This window comes from Phaethon aethereus (assembly GCF_964289735.1).
Source record: "Phaethon aethereus genome assembly, chromosome: 3".
In the NCBI taxonomy this organism is placed as follows: Eukaryota; Metazoa; Chordata; class Aves; order Phaethontiformes; family Phaethontidae; genus Phaethon; species Phaethon aethereus.
Genome location: NC_138576.1, coordinates 18938169 through 18956748, shown reverse-complemented (window position 1 = coordinate 18956748; position 18580 = coordinate 18938169).

Sequence of the window (18580 nt, the reverse complement as noted above, 5' to 3'; positions counted from 1 at the left end):
GAGCTGATGATTTCTCTCGCAGAAATAACACTGTTGGATAAATCTGCAAATGGGAAATAGCTTCAAGTGAAACTAGGATTCCTGCCAATTGCTGTGTTCTGAATTCCTCCTCTTCCCTGGCATCTCATCGCATTTATTAAAAAGCTCTGCCTACAGACTGATTTTGCTCATAGTGGGCTTTGCGTATTGTTTTGTATGTAAGTTTTCCTGGTACAGTTTCTAGAAATGCTTTGCTAAGTGCGTGGAAAGCTGTAGTTTACTGTTTGTTTTGTGCCATAAGAAGTCCCTGAACCTAGTGCTGGATATGATTTCTGATCCTTCAGAGTATGTTTTCCTGGCTGCAGCTATGTAAGATGATAATAAAATGCATTTTCCCCTTCAAGCTTGGAAATCCATTGTGTTAAAAAAACCAAACCAAAACAAAAAAAAACCAAACTCCTGTGTGATGGGATTAATCTTCCCAAGCTAGTAAGTGCAAATTGAGCCAGTAAGTGCAGAGAGTAGAAGGGGTTAAGAGGTGAATTTTGTCTTTGCCACTTGTGCCACCACACAGTTTTAAAAGCTCATTGACAAAACAGAGCTGGAGCTGTTAGTTCCGGTTTTATACAGTCAACCTAAATAAAGTCTGACCCTTATTTTTTGTTTTTCAGGCTTGTCTAACGGTACCTTGAGCCAAATTCCTAGACTGGTTGGTGCTTTCTCGTGGGATCCCTGTGACCGACAAAGGAGAGATTGTTGTGGTAGGCGTTTGCATTGACCGTCCCGACAGCGCTTGGCCTGGGCACAGGCGGATGCCATTTCCAATGCAGCCACCCTTCCATAGGACTCTTGTGCCAACAGGAGCTGGGGGGGCAAAAATGCCCGAGGGATGGGTTTGGAATTGCTGTTGTGTTCCCCCATACGTATCAAAACGACGTAGCCCAAACGTAGCAGAGGGAATTTGTCAAAGTTTACTTTTAATTGTGGAGCTCTAAAATGAAAAGGGTTGCTTCATTTACCAACTGAACGTAGGAAAACAACAAAATCTGTGTTCTAGTTAACTTCCTAGCGAAGTCCAAGGCACAGAGAGGAAGACTTGTTTTGGTGCAGTTCAATAACTGGCTTTGAAGCACAGTTTTACGGTACTACCTAATATGCGTTCACTAAGCGTTTATTTTGATATCTGTATATAACATATATAAATAATATGTATAACATACATATATAAACTATGTGTCTTTATAACAGAGCCTGTTTTGCTTTCATATACGGTCCTCAATTTAATAGTTTAATGTCCCACAATAGTACGTTTTCAATTTTAAACAGCAGTAAACCCATACTCCAAATAAGGAAGTGAGATAATAAAAAAGTGGTTTCCTTTTTGAGATGACTACAGATCGCTATGTACTCCGTAGCAAATTGTTGATATATTTGATAAATGCATTTCCAGTCAATAAAAAAAAAGTAGCACATATTTATCTTGTCTTCTAGAAGGCAGTAAAAAAATCTGGTTAAATAATTGAAGTCTGTCCATTTCTCTGTTTGCAGTTTGGAAAATACTATTCTCTAAATATCCCTAGAGCTGGAAGTGCTGCATTGTGCTTACTTGAATACACGGCTATATGCAGGAATAATGACATTTTTAGATTCTTCATTTGCCCGAGCTTGTGATTTGCTGTTGGTAGCTTTCCATTTTCCCAAGCAGTGCCACTTTTGCATGCATGCAGCTTCTTGGAAATAATATTGGAAAGTAATATACTTACAGACTGGCGGTTTTGGGGTTGTTTTTTTCTCCTTTCCTTTGATACTCATGTTCTTGGCTTAATTATCAAAGTGTAATGATGTTCTTGCTTGACTTTTTCTGATCACAGGGAAAAACCCGTGTGAAGAAAACATAACCATGCCCTCATTGGCTTGAATTTAAGTATTGAGGTTTTAATGTAACAAGTGGTATGCTCAGCTTGAGTAACATGTCAGTGTAAAGAAGTACTGTTTAACCGTAGAGCTTGTTGAAATATTTTTTATCTGTATTTTTTTTCTGCTAAGTCATTTTTTAGTACTAAGTAAGAAATTTTTTTTTGTCACATCTTTTTTTCACTGGCAGAAAAACAACATGAGGGGAAAAAAAGGGAGAGGGATTAAATCTAATTCAGAACCAAAATGTTTGATATTGTTTTCCATATCCCTTGCTTAAAAAGCAAGTTCAGGTTCAAAAACAATTCTACAATTTCATTGCTTTCTTTTTATTTTAAATAGTTGATTTAAAATTTAAATACAGAGAAGTAGAAAGGATTTTTTGGGTCCCTTACAGTTTGGGCTACAGATGGTATAATTCCTTTCATAAACTTTCAGCCTAGAAGTAATTGGTATTTCTGCTCCCCCTACTTTTGGAAAGCTGTAATAGAAACATATAATGCATCTCTGATACTTAGAAACTTGAAGAAAATTTCTATGATAAATGGACAATGGCAAGTTCATACATGTCTGTCCTTGTGATCAATGACCTCTTTTTAGCTTAAATAATTCCTCTCCATTGTGTGATGCACCTTATCCTGTATCATGTGCATTCAGGGAGTGACCGTATCTCTTCTTGATCACCATGTGCAAAGCCAAATAAGCCAAGGTCTGTTAGGCTCCTTCCCTGAGATCAGCGCTCCATCCCTCTCCCCGAGAGTCCCGTGCCTTCAGGCACGGTGGTCTGCCTCTGCACCCGTTCCCCACCGTGTCCTTCTCAGCGCTGCAGCCTGTGTTCACCTCCCCTGTACACTTAGTCTTCTGCAGAGGTGTTTCTAAAGATCCTCCAACCACTCCAGGCACCTTATCCCCTCTTCTGAAATGGAAATAGACCTGTGTCCAGTCTCTTGGAAAAGCATGTGGAGCTGGTCTTTCTGTAGAAACCTCAGTTTCGTGTCATCGTTCTGGCAAATGGGAAACAACTGTGGACTTCTACGATGTTTTGTGGACTTCTGTGATCCATGTGAGAGCAACTCGGACATGTTGTGCACATACGTAGCTGAAACGTGCCTCGAGTTTTTGAATCTTTCTGCCGCCCGCCAACCCTATTTCACTGAAATAGCTCTGAAGGGTTACTGAAACGGAGCAACCCTGGCAGTGGTCTGTATTGGAAAATACTTGTGGCGTATGGATGATCGCGAGGTATTTGTGTAACGAGCGGGAACATACCATACATAGCTCAGACTGTGCATGCAAAGCAGAGGAGCGTTGTCTGATTTTCCTCATCTGGCAGGCGAGAGCCCACCGCTCCCGTCAGCGTGATAGCGAACGTAGCGGCGGAGCTCGCTGATCCTTCCTAAGCATCTAGAGAAAAGCTTGGGCGTCTCATCGCCTTTAGAGATGCCTTCATAGATGTAGCTTGCTCCTGCTCATCAGTAGGGAGAGAAGGGAGCAGATGGGGAAAGTCAGAGTTTGCCAGTAAAAGGCAAAATTCTTCCCTAATGACCTAATGTCGTCTCGAAATTCTGGGGCTTTCATATTGAGTTGGTTAGTTCTATCTCGTTGTTTATGAACTTAAAATAGCTATAATGTTTCATGCTATGAGTCTGTAATTTCACTGTTGAAGGAAGCAATCAAAATATTTTGTCTTTGCTTCAGATACAGATAATGTTTTTTAAGTAGCTGTCTGTAACCCTAATGGCAGCTGAGACCTCTCTGAGTCCGTGCACCATAATTTAGTGACAAGTATGCAGTGTGGATGATCAAGCTCCAGTGACACATTCATAATTTGCCTCATTATTATTATTTTATGTCTCATAGCAGTGGCCAAAGGCACAGTTGGGCTCAGTCTAACATAGAAAACTTGGATAGCTGAAGTGAAATTTAGTAAAGATGTGAATATAATCTGCTTACAAAAGTCAAGTGGTGGTTTTTTTTCAGCCTGTGACAAAAAGGAAGAACTGCACTGCAGGGGTGACAAACTCATTCTGTGGTGAGAGTGAGCCACAAAGTAAAGTTTGTTTTTAACTATAGTTCATGAAACAGGATATAAAATTAAACCTATTTATTGGCTTTAGTCCAGAAGAAATCTCCCCCAATAGCAAAGAGAGGTTTGAAGGTGGGAAATGACCTTTTTTTCAGTAAGCAAAACTTTTAGAAGTAAATTATACCAGCTCATTCTATAGTCATCTGCATTCCTTTGTTTGCAGGGCTGTTTATACGTGTGGGTCTGTGGCTCGCTCGGAGCAACATGGGGTGGTTCTAACCAGGCAAGGGCTTCTCGGTCTTCAAGATTTTTAATTCTTAGTTCTGAATGTCTTACTATTACTACAGAAGAACTTAGCATCCTCTTAAAATAAATAGCTGTAGGTTGCATTTCTAAGGCTTTATTTCAAATACTGAAGGGTTTTTTTTCTTCTTTGTTTTGTTGTTAATGGGCTGTGGTTTTTTTTAAAAAACCTAGTATTAGTTTCTAGTAAGTTCAGATTGAATAAGATGTTTTGGGGCTGTACCATGTGCCACCACCTAAATGGGAGTTTATTTTTCCCCTTCTTTTGCAGTCTGTAGAACTGAAATCTGGCTGAAAACGTTTTTTTTGACCAGATTCTATGTATATGTGAAAGTGGCTTTCTGAATAGTTTGTTCCACTAGCCACTATTTCTGTCAAGAAGGATTTGGAAGAGTCAGTGGAGTAGGAGCTAGCCCCCCCCGCCCCAGCCGCCCCGTTCAGTGAGTGAGAAGGGACTAGAGGACACAGACTACTGCAGATACACAGAGCAACAGGGAAAAGCAGTAGGATTCCAGTACTTAAATGTGCTGGAATGTACTGGCAATGTACAAAGTAGGGAAAGAGGCACAAGTCAAGACACTTGTCTGCTGTTGTATTTTGACCTTCATAGAGAAAAGTTAGGCAACCACTGCATACCAGTCCTTGTAGTAATCTGTCTCGTGCGAGAGGGTCTCATTGCTGCATCACAGAGTCAGTTCCTGAGGTTTCACAAGCAGAACTTCCACTCGTTCTACTTCTTTTGAATGCAACTTGCACAAATTCATTACAGCAGTACTTGAGAAATTTTCTTGCCCCTTCCTAGATTTGGACATTACTGTGGGGCTTCTAATTTTGTCTCTGATCAGTTTTTGATTCTCCTGTCAGTATATTGATCCCAACAGGCATTAATGGCGCTCTTCATGTTTGCTGTTGTCAAGAGTCAGTATTACTGACTCTTCCTCCCATTCCCAATAGCTAGAAATTCGGCTCTTCCTTCTTTTTTCTTTAGTTCTGACTTGTTTTCTGTGTGTCTCAATCCAGTTTAACTTTATTATAAAATCTTCAGGTTGGCTTGAAACCATCCTGCAGGATAAGAACTGCCAGTGGGAATGAAGCTGCCAAAGATCTCTGCATCTCAGAGAGAGGACGTCAGCTTCACCCCCTCCTTTGCCACCATGGTGGAAGGCTGATTTACAGCTTCCTGTATTAATCGGTAGTCCTTTCAAAGTTTCTGTCATAACTTTGAGGTGCTGGTTCCCATCTCTGTAAAGACTAGAGCCCAGGGCTGAGGAATAAGCAGGCTGGTGGCGGGTCTGTCACGGGCACAAGCTGAGCTGCGCAAGCGACGTAGTCTTGTCCAGGAACTCGGAACCCTCTCAAACCTCGCCGCTTGCTGTTCCAAGCACAACACCCACTTTTCAACCACGTTTTCTTTAACCAAAACACGAAGCCAATCCCCCCAGAAGAAAATATTTTGAGTATTAGTAAAGAAGGCAGGAGAAAGTACAAACTGCCTGTGTCGCAGGATAATTATATTTCTTTATGCACTACCTACCACTTTCCTGCTTTTTTCTCTGACCACTGCTGGCGCTGCAGGAATCCCGGCCTTCTGGTTATTTCAGGTCACATTTCAGGTATTGGTGCATCCTCTTCAACCCAGCTCAGTTGATTCAAATCTATGGTGAGAAGTTAAGCCCAATTTGTCACTCGGTATTGAAGTGTTGTGCCCAAGTGCAGGAGTTTGTATTGCTGACCAGAGACTGGGGAGAGAGGTCTCTGCCCAGGAGGATGAATTCTCACTCTAATGCCATTTTTCTGTGACCTTAATTGGCTCCTTTTTTATTGCTTTGTGATTTTTTTTTTTTTCCCTACTGATTTTTTTTTGGGGGGGAGGGGGGAAGGGGGTCACTTTTTTTATCAGGTGTTTTTTTACACATGGTTATTTACTTTTATTCACTTGCTAACAATACATAGTTAGAAGCCCCATCTGGTCAGCTTACGCTTTATATATCTCTCAGTCTTTTATTTGCATGTTTCCTGGTCTGCATGTCCTTCTGTCATTTTTTCACTGTCCTCCATAGACCTCCATTAGTGGGGTTTGGGTTTTTGTTCTTTTAAAGTATGAATACACTATAAATGTGCCTGTAGTCAATCAGTTGCTGACCTAGTTGCTTTGTCAGTCATATTCCCAAACTCCCTGTTCACTCAGCTGTGGGACTTTAGCTATTAGAATTCAGAGGCTTAAGGCTGCGCAGCATTGCCTTGGCTTACAGCTGGTGCAGTAAGCCTGGTGCAAAACCTTCCCTGTTCTCCATTTAGAACAGGGTTTGGTATGGATGAAAGAAACCCTGAGTTTCCCATCTGCGGTTGCATTGTGAGGTCTTCTTACACTGTTCCGCTCTGGCCTTTCCCACTTAACTGAGACCTGAAGCCCCCCAGGCACCTTTGTTCAAGTTGCGATGCTCTTGCTCCCGTTCGGGCTGACGGGTGTAAAGGAGATGCACTGTCCTTGTGTCTCTGATTTTTTAAACAACTGCTTGTTCCAACTCTTTTGGAGAAGCAGCAGCGAGCTACTGTGCTCCTCCTTCTTGTTTGTTTTTAAAGTAGCACTGCTTTGCTCTTCAATCTATTTAACTGGTCTCCTGCCGGAAAGAAACTAAAGGGCTGCCTTTGCCAGTTAACTAGCGCAAAATACTGTATTAGTAGGCACTGTAGGTTAACCAAGTATTTCAGAAAAGAAATGTGGGATACCTATGATGGTTAAACACTTGTTCTATGGGGATGTGTGTTTTCTTTTCATTAGATATGGAATAGGAATTTTCCCTCTGAAAGTTTTCTTCCTGTCTAGTTTTAATATTGACAAGCTATTTCATCCTAAAAGCATGTAGAGCTCTTAACTTCTAGCCAAGTGCTTTGTCCTTTGACCAAAAAAAAAAAAAATATCTAGAGAATGATTTCAGGCCTGTGACACAGCTTACTCATGTAATAGACTATCTTTAGGAACATTAATAGCCATATTTTAAATGAAATTTCTATTATTGGCCTCCTAGATTGCTAGGTGCAATAAAGTCAACCAAGAGAGAGCAATCAGATTGAGTTTGTTACTAGGAATATCTAAAAACAAACCACAAAAGGTAATTTTAAGCAGTGGGTTGCAATCCATGTTGTTTAGTTTAGAGCCTCTGGACCAATTCCTTTCCCAACGTCTCTATTTTAAACTGGTATGTTAGACCACTGTGGCTGCTCTTTCACGGTCTCCTTAACATGAAACACTGTGAGTGACCATTAAAGTAAATAGGAAAAAGCAATGATTACAGAACTTACAAAAAAAATTCATTTTTTTTGTACAGTGGATTCTCTTTAAATAGGGGAGTATGTCTCAAGAGCTGGGTGGGTGGGGTGTGTGTGTACCACGTTACTTGGCTTGGACCATAATGAACGACCTCATCTGTGATCTTCCCAGAAGCTGAAAAGAGGGCAGGCTTCTGTGGTTTATGTCTTGTTTGTTTTGGGAAAGCACGAGTTGAACTTGGAAGGTTTCCTACTATCTAAAATGTTCAACACGTGGCCTCTGCAAAGTGTAGAATATCTTTAACTACCGCTTTTTAATTCAGCCTTTTTAATAATAACTTTTTCCAGTGAAATTTTGTTTTACTAGAGGTTTTCTGCTTTATTTTTTAAAATTGAAGTAATGTTAAATGGTTGATGTGATTACTTCTGCTCTTTTAGGCTGCATACAAAAGGGAGGAAGCTACAGGAGTCAGAACTGCTCAGACCAATACTGTTTCAATGATACTTCCTGACACCCAAGTGGATCTAGAGAAAGTGGTTGTCCACTAAATTCAGCTACTCATCCATTTTCTGAGGCATAGAATTTAGTACCAAAGGTGTTAATATTAGTTGAATTGTTTTGTATCTTTCTGTGTTTTGATGTTAACTTTTGAAACCTATGGTCCGCTGCAGTGTGCACTATGTAAACATAACAGAAAAAGTAAAATCTTTCTCCCACAGAGGAGTTTGCAGTCTGAGGGTGATACTGTCCCTGTTCTGGGTATCTTACAGTGGAGCAAGACCTGACCTAGTGTTTGAGGTAGTTTGCTTGTTTACTGTTAGTAAACTGGCTCTGACAGTCCAGAGCATCCGAGTATTGGTTGGGCTTCTGAAAAGGTTTTCTCAGACATAGGTGTCCAGGGTGAGAGGCTTGAAGTAGATGTTTGATGTAGGGAGGGGAATGTCTTCAAAGAGCTATTAGCAGTTTCATGGATGTTGTTTTGAGGGACAAACTTTAGCTGCCTTTTAGACGATGGACTGATCCCTCAGACTTGTGGAAGGAGCTCATTATATAAAGTGGCTTAGGCAATATATTTTGTATATCAATCCTTTGAATATGTGTTGCTTCTTTATTTTGTTTCTTTCTTTAGGAATTAAAATGACTTAATTCTGTTAATGTTAACTTCCTTTAAAAACCATCAAGACTCGCCAAAGAAAGCTCTTCTTCGTTTGACTGTTTTGGTTTTTAAGCTCTTCTTCATAAACCACTAAAATGATGAGCACAAACTTAAGCTGCCCTAGGACTGTTTTTCCTCTTTGCCAGTATAGGTCTGTGCAGATTTCCCTCGCTGTATGCTGCATGCCGGATCTCTGCTGGGAAACTGCAAAGAACAAGTACGTGTTTTCTATCCCCGTGCCAGCGTGCTCTCTAAATAAGCAGGTCAGCACCGTGACCCATAAGAAACATGCAGCGAGGGCTGCGTTTCAGCATCCTTCCTGCCCACGCTTCCGAGCAGGTAGGAGTTACGGATCGTACAGAATGCAGGTGGCTTGCACAGAGCCGCAAACAAAAACCGCTGCTATGGGTGTGTAGCACGGGATATACCCAACACACCAGAACTGAGTACTTGTTGCAATGTGTGTGTTAATTTGGGGAAGGGGTTAATGTGGTCTAGGTATGCTGAGAGGCAAGGGAAAATGTTAGCAGGCAATTCCTATCTTTTGAGTAGGCTGCCACTTTTGCTACATACCAAATCTTCAGCAACGTCAAGTCCTCTGATCACATGGGGAGTTTTTGCACTGCTTAATCATAACCTGAGGTGTTCCTTCTCTAGCAGGGTGAATTATGTGGGTCCCTTCAATTTTCTAACAATGCAGTGACATGTAAGGCAACATGCTTTTTAATTTTATTTATATTTTTTTGCAATTCAAGTCAACTGGAAGCGTTCAAAAAACGTGTAGACGTGGCACTTCGGGACATGGTTTAGTGGGCATGGTGGTGTTGGGTTGACGATTGGACTTGATGATCTTAAAGGTCTTTTCCAACCTTAATGATTCTATGACTCTGTGATTCTAACTATGCTGATATCATGTTAGAAAAGCTTTATTTAAATTATTTTTTGGAGAGCTTATTCTATACTGAGTTGATATTTTCCTTTAATAATTTTCAACATCTGTTCTGTTTGAGTAACTCAAAAGTCAAGTCTCTTCCATAATATGAAAGGTTAAAAATCAATAAAGTCCTAATCAGCTCCATACTGTCCTTACTAAAAGAATTAATTGGCAGGGAAAGCGATTTACAAATGTAGAACGTCCCGTAGGTTGTTCCGAAGGTTTTGTTATAAACAAGAAAACCTACAGTTCAGGCTTCAAAAGTTTCTTAATTTACTATGATTAATCAATGAGTAAGAGGAAGAAAACTAAATGGAAACTAGAAGTAATAAACCAAGGCCCAACTCCTATTGATTTTTAAGAGCTGTGCGTAAGTACACAAAGCAATATGGAGGCAATCCCAATAGCATTCCTCTGCATGTGTTCCTGAAATCAAAGGTCTGTAACTTATCAGTACTTGTTATCTGGACAGCCGTAGCGGGGGGAGCCCTGAAGGGAATGTTTCTACCGGTGAACTTGTGCTCTTTCCTTTCTTCCCCGTACGCTTTTTCTGCTGCCGCTACATGCCTCAGCACTTCAGCCTTCGGTTTTGGTCTTTCCGCCCTTGCTCTTGCAGAGACCTTACGCACGGTCTCTGCCGCACGCGGATGGGGTGATGCAGCGCTTCCGCTTTCTGCAGTAAACAGGTAAGCGGGTTATGCTGTAGAGGTTGTTAGATGTGGGGTGAAGGGGGGAAAAAACAACAACAGCAAAGTAGGAAGCATAACTGTGCAACAGTAATATTACGGTGAAGGGTTGGAGCTGGGGCTGATGTTGAGGTTAATATGTTACACCTCTGAAAATACTGCAAATTCTGATTCTTGCTCTGCAGAGGGAGAAGAGAAAGAAAACATGCTCTCGGGCAGCTAATGCACCGCTCATCCACCCGCCAGCCCTTGTGATGCAGTACTGGCTCATGTATCTGAGGCACAAGTAAACTGTGTGAGCCACTTAGTTATGCAGTAAGCTTGGGGTGGAAGAGGTTACCAGTAGTTTCTTATAACTCAGGTGATGTGCTAATCACTAGATCATCCTTTTTTTGGCATGTGCAATCGTAGTGGTTCACACTGATGTAAGAACTTTCTCTTGATTGTGTTTCTTGAAGGTCTTCCAAGGCCTGGACTAAATGACTTGACTGGACCATCAATAAGAAGGGAGGAAGAAACCAGACCATATTAAACATCTGCCCCTAATTAATGTTCTATTACATAATAATTACATAATTAAATAATCTGCCTGCAAATTCCCTAGCCCATGTGAGTGACAAGTCTGTGACCAGGCATGTGTTGGTTGAATGTCATGTCAGGGCATGATTTGGAGAAATACAGTTGGAACATTAATTCTGTAATATGTGAAAGGAAACTTGAGACACTTTGGTGAACACTTTGTTCACCAAGCTAGAGTGGCTGAGATATTAACATAGACCATAATGTAATTACATTTTTAAATTTGGTACTGCTATTAAGAGAAACAGTGAGTAGCTAGTACTGTTGATCAGGCTAGATCCTGTTTGCAGGATGTACCAAGCAGGATGTGTCAAGAGTTTTTCTGAGTGTTTGAGAGGGAGAGAGAGGGAAAAAAGTAATCTTACTGATCTATAATTTAGCCCATTGCACAGCCCTAAGACATTGGGTTTATTGTCAGGAGATGGAATTCTTCTAGGAAGATATGGTGTGGTTTTTATTTTCTATTTGGGTGTTGTGTTTTTATTTCTTTTGGCTGAGGTGCCTGATACTAGACACACACTCTCCCTCTGAAGGCCTTCAGAATCACTTTTCTTCCTCTCACTGAGTAGGTAATGTAGGCAGTTATCTTAGAAAATCTGCTTCTTTAGGCACCCACAACAGGGTGACTATCTTGGGTAGTGTGGATCCTATCCTAAGTTTCTCCTTATGCTTAGTCCAGTGTGTCACACCAGCATGGTGAGTGAGTTTGCATACCATAACATCTAAATAAAATACACCGTACTCTTCTGCCCTCCAAAGACTGGAGGGGCAGTTCTGGATCACAGCTCATACACAGTGCGATGCACTATGACGGAAGCTTTACTTCTGCAGAGAAGCTGTCCAACTTCTAGCTAGAGTTGCTGTTTTTAGGCATGGTTTTGGAAAAAGTAAAAGTAATTTTCCAGATGGCTGTAATTATTGCACAAAACATTTCTATGAAGTTTTGCTCTTTCTATGAAGAGTCTCTCTCTTTCTTGTACTTTGGCAGTGTTTTCTTACTAGTCCTGTTGACTGTATGTGCTTTGTTGGTTCTTCTCCCTCTTAATATGTGGAAGCCAGCCCTTCAGAACAAGGGAGAGCTTCATGCTAATCTGAGGGGCAGATCTGGGGCATGATACTGGGAACTCACTGTGCACACTGGGAGCTGTGAAAAATGCTGTCTCTTACAAATTTCTGCCTGGAATTTGGTGGTTATTATTGAGTCACAGGAACAAAGATAGCTGTGGGGTAAGTTAACCAGACTTCACCCCATTCTGAATGCTGTCTGAATGCATAGTTTCCAGCTATGAGCATATCTGCTTTGCGGTTCAAGTGTATCATATGAAGGAATGGTACTTGTGTATGTGTTGTCTTACAGTTAAGATCTGAGCTGTTGTTAAAACTTGAGCTCTGCTGTTAGTATACAAGTGGCAGACAGTAAGAGGGTTTGCGGTGGGTTTTACAAGCCCATGTACTTTCTTCCTTCATCTGAGACTTGCAAAGCTTGATGGAAATACCACAAGGGGCATTGCACCAAGCATGCATTTTGCCATAGTTGCAAGGAAAATGACAATTTGAATTTCCTTCTGACCGGTGGAAATGAGAGAATTTCTCGTCTGGTCTCTCCAAGTATCTCAGGCTGAACTAGGGTTCCACTCCCCTTGCCTATGTTAGCATTTTCTCAGTAATTATGCATAGCTTTAAATGTGGTTTCTAGCTTTAAGCTTCCAAGGCTTTTCTCTCTTCCCTCCCAACAAAGAAAAAAAACCCACAGAGCTCAAGCTTTGTGTTATTTGGGCTTTGTGTAAACATAGCCCTTACTTTTTTGAGAGAGTCAACTGTGGAGAAGGAAAAACCTTGTGGTAGGTTAAAGTTTCAAACATCTCTTTACTGATTTATTGCTATTGTGGAGGCAGTGCACTAATTCATCAGCTCCTTGTAAGGAGAGAGGAGGAAAAGAATAGGAGGAAGCAAGGAAAAGGGTGAAGGGGGAAAGAGTTGAGGAAGAGAAAAATAAAAACATGGGAATATGTTAGGGATGGGAGGAAAGGCGTAGCAAAGCAGTTATTCCTGACTGGGTGGTTGAAGAGTTTATGGAAACTAATAAAAATAATAAAATAAGATATTACCCCAGAGAACATTGGAATTGTCTGTGCCTTTGCTATTACTGTTGCCTTCACAAGATAGAAAATAATTCGGTCAAGAGTGGCTTCTCACTACCAGATAGTGTTCAGGGGTTGTTGCAGCTGCAAGTTGCATGCTTAAGTTACAACTGGTTTTGGTTAAGACCAGTCTTTTTGAGGTTGGCTTCATCTTACCTCACTTTAAGACCTCTTACAGATGTTGTCTGATCAATTCACCCTGGGCTCCTTTCATTGTGGGAGAGTTAGGACCAGCAACAGGGCAAGGCATATGGGTGGAAATCAGCCTAAGATTTAAGGTATTTTAAATGCAGGTGGCTGCTGGGTTACGTGTAGCCAGCAGTAAAGCTCTACCTGGTATGGCCAGCAGAACTGCCAAAACAGTCAGCACACCCTAAAGTAGGCACCAACAGCCCATGACTACAATGGGAGCTCATAGCAGGAAAATAATGAAAGTATCTTCTTAGCCATGTTCATTTGGAGTAGGATTTAACTGCGTTCTGAGCTGCCTTTCTTGGCAGCTGAATGCTAGCTGTGCAGCCCTTAGTGTACCCATGGTTTTGAGCACGAATTCTGTTAACAAAGGTGGTGGCTACAAGGTGGAGAATACTCTGTAAATCTGAAAACTTAGTAACCATTAGCTTTGTCCCAGTAGAAGCAAAATCTGAAAACGTTCAGCCAGGAAAATGAGTTTAACTATTTCTGATTTTTGTCTTCTGATAACCAAAAAGGCCAAGCCAACAGGATGTTGCTCTTTCACTGTGAAAGTCCTTGGTCGTTGACGGCATCTGCTGAAATGGTTATTGATACCACAACTCAGTTCAAGAAAGATTATGCTGCTTTTGTTGTATCCAGCTGTCAGTGGAGAGGGAAGTTTTGGGGTTCTTTTTTTCTTGAACTCTTGTTCCTTTGGTCATGATGGTGATGAGTTGTTTTAATCTGTGCGTGATCTCAGAGTCTCACTACTATTTCAATCGCTTCAGTTCTGGTTTGTTGAAGCTTGGGGAGAAGACAAACAATGGAGTATAGTGTCACTCTTCCTATGGAGGAAATCTTTCTTGTTTCCTAGATTCTGTGAGCAGCTGATTTTCCTGTCTCTAAAATACTTACAGAGTTTAAACACTTCAACTGTTAATGATTTAACCTGTGGTCTTCCACACTTTTGCATGGGCTTAGTGGTTGCCACAGTAGTTCACAGATGGTACCTTGATCTTGGCCCTAGTATTCAATGGCAGTTGTTCATGGGAGTTTTTAATGAGGATCTAATGAGTTCGTGACTCTTAAAGCAAGCAAATGAGATGGGCAGGTTCATTCTCTCCAGACCACAATGTGTTGCATTCGTGCCGGTTTCAGCTCCAGGTGATAGGCCTGTGCTATGGTGTCTAGGCTTTTCTCCAGTACGATGCGGACCTGGAATTTTCCTGCTCAGTGTGGAGTAGGATGCTTTAAAAATGCATATCATCTTGGCCTAGCTGTTCCAAATTATCTTGAGGCCTTGTCTGGCTGCTGGGAGCGCCCTGAGGTGAGCTGAGGGTCTGGGGCTGCGCGGCTGGCAGATGGGATGGTGCGAGGACTTCCCAGCCCTGGGAAGTGCTCTGTTGCTCCAGGACTCATAATCTCTTGGATAGCAGACATCAGACACATGAACTCTGAGCAATATTCCTTAATATTACCACGTCTCCAGCCTTTTGTTCATGTCATCTTTTGGGGATATCGAATGTTTGGGTCATAATGCAGTGGAATTTGATTTCAGTTGCTGTTGTACTCTGTACAATAAAATGCACTTCTGCGAACAGCCAGGAAGAAAATCTTTTCCCCCTATTTTCTCCTCACTTCTCCCCTGTCTTTCCTGTGTTCTCAGTCCCTTCTCACCCCTTTTTTTCTTTGTATTAAATTATGGGTTTGTTTTTTTTCCCCATACCTTTGAGTCTTTCAGTTCTTTCCCTTCTGCCTGACTGCAATTTCTTTCAGATGGAGTAAAGTGATTTTTTTTCTTTTTTTTCTTTGAAATGTTTTCACCCCTGCCTAGGGGGTCTGAATAACAGCCACACCCAGTTTATTTCAGGTTGCTGCTGTTTGGCAGTGCTTCGAGAAGCCACAGTGGCACCAGAGCTGGCGACGAACACAGGAAAATGCAAGGTCAGAAGAGTCTTTGGCTCTGTCACATTTTTTTAGTGGCTGTATTTTTTGGGATACATGAAAGGATCTTGCCCTCTGAGGTACTGCTGCAGGGACAGAAGATGAGCTTGTGGCATGTCTATTTGTAGTATTCTTTAGAAGTTGGAGCTTTAAAATTCTGTTTATTTTCTGTGTGTGTCTCCATAATACCTTTTCCTCTCTACCCACCCATGCATTTGATAGGCAGTATCGTCATATACATCCATAGATTTAGAAGCTGTCCTTTACTTTCCTAATGTTTAAAATCTTTCATGGTCTGTGCTGTAATCAAACCAAGCTGTGTAAATTTTCTCTTTTTTTTTTTTTTTCCTTATATGATACTCTAATTTCTCAGGAAAATAAACAAGAAAAATTGTTAGCTAGGTATTTAGCGAAGAACATTTTTTTTTAACTTCCCTTAATAGTCACTTGTCCTAGAAGCAGTCCGGTAGATTGATTTTTCCCTCCCCCCACCCCCACCTTCACTCTTGATGCTATTGTTCAGGTACCTTTTATTAGTGAGAACCAGCTGTTTTTTCCGTTTCTTTGATTTTTTTTTTATTTTTCTTGAGCATTGGAATGTTTGAATGTAATCTTTATACATGTATATATTTTTACATTTATATTATATATATTTGCATATATATTACATATTTAGATATATTTAAAATAGGTTTTTTTAATCAGTCAGGAAGGTAAAGCAAAGAAACATTGTGGCTATTCATGGGGTGGACCAAATTCCCTGGAATAACTGTTTCAACTCAAGGAAGAGCCTTTTTCCCGCATCCTGTATTGACCAGGAGATTGAAGTTGCTGACAGTGCTCTAAGCTTTTACATGGTCTTTTATCTCTTCTAGGCTCAGGCCCTGGAATAGCTTGAAGATAAGAACAGAGATGGTGAGCTTGGAGTTGATGGTTAGCTGATGTAAGGACTTAAAGGCTGGGTCTGAAGAGTTCACGATAGACTGTGTGTTGACATGACTTCCTGCAGTGTTCTGTACAAGCTGATGTTTCTGTGTTGAAGAGAGTTATGCCTGAAAACAGCAGCTTGTAATACTGCTGGAAGACAGAACATGGCTTTACTGGTTGGAGTCGTCTGGAATTCAAAGGACAGCTGATAGCTGCTGGACTTGCACAGTTGATAGTGCATCAGATTTATGAGTGAACCTTAAGAGTTAGATAGGCATTTGGTAGGGTTTAAGAACCTAAGGCAGGCAGGCACCAAACCTCTCTCAGTTAGTCATCTCTAAACACCTAAACATCTGTGTAAATCTAGTCTGCTGTGTGTTAGTTTGCCTGACATCTAGCAGAGAGATTTATTCTACTTGACCTCCCAAGCAGTTCTTTGAGGTTGGAGACTGAGACAGACAGTCAATGCAGTGATAGATGCCAGTAACTAACTGGGATTGATAAGTGAGAGATACTAAGTCTGCCTGCCAACTTTTATAACCATAAAATCTACCTAGTGGGTGAATTTATTCATTAATTTTTTTTATAGAGGGACTTTAAAATGGCCTTATCAGTCTATGGTACAGTTGCATGATTGAAAACTGGCAACAGCAAAAAAAACCAGTTGCTAAATGGTCAGTTATGTCATACAGGCTTCTTTCATATTTCCCTAGCCACATAATCCGAGGGCCCTTGGAAGAGCCTAGGATCAGAGAAAAATGGCATCAAGTTCAAACTCTGACAAAGGGATAACAGATAATCCAAGTTGCAGGACTGTCACTGAACACCCTCAGCCACCAACCTTGGGGATGTAAACTAGTCCCTGCTGACTTGGGGGGCTTGGAGATAGCTGTTGAATCGCATGCAGTGAACTACAGCTGTGGCTACATAGTAAGGCTCAGAATTATTTAGGTCGGAGTCAAAATATTCACTTAATAGATGCGGCAGGCAGTGCCAGTTCCAGAGTGCAGTGGAATAGCCTTTCTGCAGACGACTCTGCTTCAGAAACGTGCATTTTTTCCACAGAAGCAAAAAATCTGGCGATGTTGTTATAGATTTATATTTTTATATATTTATAAATATTAAATGTGTAAATTTGTAAACATACTTTAGATATTAAATATATACAATTGTACTGTGTTTGACTTCGTGTAGGAAGAAGTGTAGCCTGGATTATATATATACATATACTTATATATATAAACATGCGTATACAAAACTAAAACTGTACTATAGCAGATGTGTTTGATTTCATCTAGTAGCCTGGATTATTTTAACCAGAGTTATTTTGACAAAGAGGGACAACAGGAATGAGAACTAGTTTTAAATCCCATTTAAATCCCTTCCTTTGACTTCTAAAAGAACTGTTTTCCATCATGTCAGTAAATTCAGGTTAAGATAACTCCTTAAGGCAGATGACTTAAGTGTACCTGATTAAGTAGCTGTCTGGTAGGAGAGGGGACTGAAGCCCTTAATTTAGAAATTAAACCCATCCCCGATTTCAAGCTGAGGTTTAGATTCTGTTGAAAGCTCTAGCTTGAGTCTTGCGTGGTGAAAAAGACTCACCAGTTAAAGCGTGCTGTGTATGACTATTTTACTCAACCATATTCGACTTTTTTCTCACATAGCTGGTCATGTATCTGTGAAGCGTTGACGATGCAACTGCAGCTTGACTGTACAGTGCCATGAAGTACTTGACTACAGTGCAATAAGAAAAATCATACTGTTTTAAAATTTCTTGAATGACTTGCATGGAAGAAAGTTGCATTATTTCCTGCTTTCACAGAGTTTTTCACAGAAGTTTTCACAGTATTTCTGTTTCACTGTTTTCTGCAACTTCTTGAAGCCTGGAAAGAAAGCACTGTTCTATTCTTGACTTACCAGAGATCAAGTCAGCCATTTGTTCTCACTTGAAAATGTAGTCTATGTAGGTGGACCAAACACTAAGGGATTACTGTTCAGAAATACAGTTTGTATTCACTTAATTCATTAATTGTTGGGCAGAAATAACAAAAGATTCCTTTCCCCTCCATACCCATCTCCCAGAATGCTTAACAGTCACATTGTAAATATATTAACATGTTGTTACAGCAACAAGACTTCAGTCACTTCTATCTTCTTATGCAGTAGTTCCTTTTTTGTGTGGATGTGCACATGGCTGCAGAATTAAACAGTCATTGATTAGGTTGCTGATTATTTATGAAAAGACTGCTCTGAACAAACTATTACTAAAGCTCTTTCCCATGTTTTCTAGTCCCAGTTTGCTTTGAGATGCTGTCCTACAAAATGATGGGCTGTATTACCCTGTTTCTTACAAATTCAATATCACTACATATGGACCACAGTCTGCAAAAAATGTAAATGAGACGGACCTTGGCTGCAGTAGAGTTTGGAGTCTGAACTGTTGACCAACTTCTCCGGTTTTCTGTGTCTCACACGTCCGATTTGGCACATGTGTTATCAGGGCCTGTGAAGTACTCATGTTTGTACCGAGTTAGATCATCAAC